Genomic DNA, 5,469 nt, shown 5'->3' on the forward strand with positions numbered 1-5,469 from the left:
GATCTAACTCCTCTCCTGGTTTTTCAACCTGGCATCTACTTTGACCCATCAAACCCTATGTTCTCTGGCCCCAGAGTCAACTTGTTTGATAGACTGACTTAGATTTAGAGTTCTGGGTCTTCAGGGTCCACAGAGAGCTTTCAGAGCCCCAGGTCATCAACAGCAATTCCACCTAAAACCAAAACCATCCACCCAAATTCACCGGGCAACTTCATCATTTCCTTCTTGCCCATCTCCACCCATGCCAAATTTGATCCTGGAATGGTCTCAAAGACCTTTTTTCTCACAGCCAAACTTAAGGCTCCTCATCTGTACTTACCTAGGGTCCGAGGACTGGGCTTTGCCTTTCTGTTCTTCCGGTATCCTCATCCTCTCCCCACTTCCAGCCTGTTCCTCCTCATTTAGCGTTGACCATTTGAAGCCCCACTAGAGAGCCCAGGAAGGGACCGCCGCACAGTGCCAGCAGCCGCCACCCTGCTAGCTCTGCTGCCTCCTGCGGCATCCAGCAGCATCAGCTCTTTTACCTACAGAATCCCGCCAGGTAGAACAAGACACTATGGTGGCCTGCAAGGGAGCTAAGCACCACCAGCTGCACTAGCTTAAAATGATTATGCCTAGTGGGTTTGTGGACTCATAGAGAAGTGATTCTCGAACTTGAATGTGCATAGAAAGCACCTGGGGGTGGGGGTGGGCGGGGTTGTTAAACTGCAGATGCTGATTCAGCAGGTCTGGGGTGGGGCCTAAGGCTCTGCATTTCCTGACAAGCTCTCAGGTGATGCTGGTGCTGTTCACGGACCTTCCTTTGAATAGCAAGGTCACAGAACATGCTTTTCTAATGAAATACTTAAGACAGCCAAAATTTAACATGATTTCAAAGAAAACGAATTTAGGTCAATTAGATACCTTTTTCAAACATCCCTATCTGGCAGCAGTGACTGTATAAATCCCCCCTACCTCCTGCAGTTTTATGTCCACCATGAAGTAGAATAGTCCTTTTGCACTGGCCCTGAAACCTGATGATGGACTTGGGTACCTCCCAGGTTGGCTTTGAGTCCTTCAGCCTTTACCGGAGGTAGCTCAAGAACCCCTCCCTGACTATTTGGGCCTAATAAATGGGTTATCTTGACATTCTCTTGGGCCTTGGCTAAAAAGGATAAGGGTCTGCATTCCAGTACCCTAGGCCCTTGGGGCTGCTCTTTCCTAACCAGAAACTTCCCTGGCAGTCTAGTCCTTTGGAAAGAGGGCCATGCCCTCCAGTCCTGCATTAACTGACATAGGCCTGAAACGAGGGCCCAGACTGGGGCTCAGTTTCCAACCCCTGGCAAACTGGACACTGGGAGTCGGGACCTGGAGTGAAGCTCTAGAAGGGTCATCACCAGATTTAGGCTAGAGGGCCAGGATCCAAACTAGGGCTGCAGGACCAAGGTTTTGGAGTAAAAGTTGGCAAAACTCAGAAACTGGTGGAGGAGGGTCATGAAGAAGAGGCATCAGCGGGAGTAAGGAGGCGGCAGAGGCGAGAAGCTGTAGTAACTGCCCTTTGGGCGGGTGGTGCGGCTTCGTGGGAAGGGTGTTGTTACTAACCCCCTTTCCAGGCAGCCCCCGGGGCTCGGGGCTGAGAGCGGCAGTGGTGCCGCCTCCCCAGGCCCCCTGGCTCCACCATGTTCCACAGGGCACGCCTTAGCATGAAGCCCAATGTCAGGCCTGGTATCAGCTCTAGGGGCTCCACCGCCCCCAATCCCCCCCATGGACTAGAGGGTCCCAGGTTGCTGGAGCCTGAAGCAGCCCCTGCTCCGGAGACTGCAGCAGCCTCTGCTCCAAACCCAGTGGAGCCCACAAATGTGCCCCCAGTGGACTTCAGGAGAGTGGCACCCCAAGAAAAGTTTCCCAGGAGGAGTGATGAAAAGACTGATGGTGAGAATGATGTTGAAGAATTCAGTAAGTCTTCCTCTACTGTTTCACAGAGAAGAAAACGAATATCAAGTACTTCTAGTCTGGTTAAACATAGTGGCAGTGTTCCTTCAGAACCTCATTCCTTATCGACAGTTAATCAAGAAGTTCCACAGTCAAGCCCCATTCCAACAAAAGAAAAACAGCTATGCTCAGACAGATATAGAGTATATAAAGCCCATAAACTGCGGGAAATATTAAAAGAAGAATTGAGAAAAGAGAAGAAACAGTGGAAGAACAAATATGCCATAAATGAAAGTCAGAGGCCACCAGATCGTTCAAAAATGACAATGAGAGACTTCATATATTACCTGCCAGATAACAATCCAATGACTTCTTCACTGGAACAAGAAAAGAAAACTGAAAAATCGATACCAGTCCAGGCAAGAGAACAAGAAGGTAAGAGTACTACTGATGCTGAAGATAATGAAGAAATGGAAGAAGAGACTGATGATGGGCCATTGCTGGTTCCTCAAGTAAAGGTGGCAGAAGATGGTTCTATTATTTTGGATGAAGAAAGTTTAACTGTAGAATTTTTTAAGGACAAAAGTCCCCTGTGTTGTTGAGGAAAATGACCCTATATTTGAGTGTGGCTCTACAACTACATACTCCAGCTTTAGGAAAAACTATTACTCTAAACCATGGTCAAATAAAGGAACAGATTTTTTTTTTTAGCCATCAGGAACAGACTTTTTTATGATTGGACAGCTTTTTCCTCACAGAGCAAGGATAGAAATTAAGGTTCATTCATGTTGTCACATGTATCAGGACTTCATTCCTTTTTATGGCTCAATTATATTCCACTGTATGTATACACCACATTTTATTTAAACATTCATCAGTTCATGGACACTTGGATTGCTTCCATCTTTTGGCAACTGTGAATCATCATTCACATGCTATGAACATTGGCATGCAAATATCTGTTCAAATTCCTGCTTTCACCTCTTAAGATATATGCTGAGTAGTGGGATTGTCAGTTCATATGGTGGTTCTTTACTTAGCTTCCTGAGGAGCCTCCTGTACTGGTTTATATATATTATGCCCCCAGAAAAAGCCATGTTCTTTGATGCAATCTTGTGGGGGCAGACATATTAGTGGGGATTAAGTTGGAACGTTTGGATTAGGTTGTTTCCATGGAAATGTACCCCACCCAACTGTGGATGATAACTCTGATTGGATAATTTCCATGGAGGTGTGGCCCCGCCCATTCAGCATAGGCCTTGATTAGTTTACTGGAGCACTGTATAAGCTCAGACAGAAGGAGCGAGCTTGCTACAGCCAAGAGGGACACTTGGAAGAAAGCACAGGAGCTGCAGCTTACAGAGGTATTTTGGAGACGGCTGTTGAAAGCAGACTCTTGCTCCAGAGAACCTAAGAGAGGACAAACACACCAAGAGCAACTAAGAGTGACATTTTTGAGGAACTACAGCCTAGAGAGGAACGTTCTGGGAGAAAGCCATTTTGAACTGAGAACTTTGGAGCAGATGCCAGCCACATGCCTTCCCAGCTAACAGAGGTTTTCTGGATGCCATTGGCCATCCTCCAGTGAAGGTACCCGCTTGTTGACGCCTTACCTTGGACACTTTACAGCCTTAAGACCTTAACTGTGTAACCAAATAAACCCCTTTGCAAAGAAAAGAAAAGAAAAGAAAAGAGGAGAAGAGAAGAGAAGAGAAGAGAAGAGAAGAGAAGAGAAGAGAAGAGAAGGGAAAAGAAAACGGGAGGGGAGGGGAGGGGAGGGGAGGGAAGGGTGGAAAGGGCCCAGAGAAAGGACCACAGGATCCTTGGACCTGCCTTTATCTACAAGTGGGTGACAGGTGTTTGGGACAGGAGTCAAGAGCCAGGGGCAGAACAGCCACTCACTGCCCTGCAATGTCTTTTTCTTACCCATAGAGTTTTGTACAAACTCAAATGTGCCTTCAGTGCCTCCACAGCAAACTATTCCTGTTACAATTTGCGACTGACATAAAGCTTAGAATTAAAAGATAATCTTAGCTCGTACTTGAATATTTCAAAGGAGCCAAATCCACAGCAAACATTTATAAACTATATATAGAGCCTAAATGAGAAAGTTTAAATTTCTGAGGTAATCCCTCAGCAATCATAAACACAGAATTCATTTACATATATATACTAAAAATCATATGTACTTATTCAGTAACCTCTCGTTTTACTACCATGTCTGGAAGAAAGAAGCTGAAATTAAAATACAGGCAACCCATTATAAGCTTCTGAAACACAAATCTCCCATGATTCCAAGCCATCAGTGGACACTAGCCGATGACACAAAGAGCTGAACCTACAAATTCACCAAATCATTGGCAGGTCTAGTAGCCCAAAAACCAGAGCAGGAAAACCAATTCTGAAAGTTCTGGAATGAAAATGGGAAAATACAAATGAAAGACAGATGGCTGGAGACATCCCAAATTAGGCTCCTCTTAGTTCAGATGAGGTTACATTAGCAGCAATTTGAAACGGGGGAAAATGGAGCTCTTAGACAATCACCACATAAAACACCAAATCTCCCCAAATGCCCAAAGGGAAATGAAAAACTCCAGTTAGAGAATAGCTTGATATTGAAACGTTGGCTGAGCGAGGAGATTTTGGCAGCAATTAACTTGAGTTTGAGGCCTGGGCTGGCCACACAGACGACTTTCATAGACATGTTTACTTTTACCCACATTGCACCACATTGTGAATTACAGTTAAACTCCAAGACCCTAAGTGGGAAACGGGCAAAAATTCCCACTTCCCCAGACTCAATACAAGTGAAATCCCTCAGCACAAACCCAAACACACAGCAGGCTCCTACTGAATTTCCCCTCATGGCCTCCCCAGTAGAGATCCCCTCCAGATCCCCTGAGGCCAAAATTTGGGATCTCCATTATTGAAAAAGCTACTTCACAACCAACCAGAGGAAAGCAAGTGTAATGGAAAAACAGCTTCTTGATCCTTGCTAGTACTCAGTTTTTACAAAAGTTTGTTTATACTGGAGGAGAACTTAGCCCAAGAAATTGAAATTGGATATGGCTCAGACCTCTCAACGCAACCCAAGTGGGTGGGGATGTGGGAAAGTCTCCTCTGTCTTGACAGAACCCTGGACAAACCCAAACGGATCCCACCTCCTGCCCTCCTGCCTGGTTCTCTCCCCAGCACTGGCACTGGTGCACCGGCCCCCCGGCCACCAGCCTGGATGAAAGCACGCAGCCAGGGAGCCCCATAGCCCTCCACACCCACTGCCAAGCCTCTGCCCCCCAGCTGGCTTTCATCTGATGAAATTGGAATGACTCTTTGAAATTGCTGATGCCAAACTATCTACTTCATAGGGAGCTAGAGATAGTTCAGAGCCTGCCTCTGGCAAAATTGCCAAGTACACAAAATCGGACTCTTTGGAACCCCCGGCTCCCAATTTTCTGGATCACATTGGCTTTTTCATAGCTGCTTGGGAGCTCGGCCCAGCCCAGGAGAAGGCCACCGCCTCAGCCTCCGTGTGGAGCCACTTGTGGAGAAGCATGGCTG

At 46.5% G+C, this 5,469-nt stretch overlaps 1 pseudogene; it reads left to right on the top strand.

The window, feature by feature from the left end:
- The first annotated feature begins 1,658 nt into the window (after positions 1 to 1,658).
- Positions 1,659 to 5,223, top strand: LOC119524010 (annotated as a pseudogene).
- Positions 5,224 to 5,469: the final 246 nt, after the last annotated feature.

This window comes from Choloepus didactylus, chromosome Y (genome assembly GCF_015220235.1).
Source record: "Choloepus didactylus isolate mChoDid1 chromosome Y, mChoDid1.pri, whole genome shotgun sequence".
Classification (NCBI taxonomy): domain Eukaryota; kingdom Metazoa; phylum Chordata; class Mammalia; order Pilosa; family Megalonychidae; genus Choloepus; species Choloepus didactylus.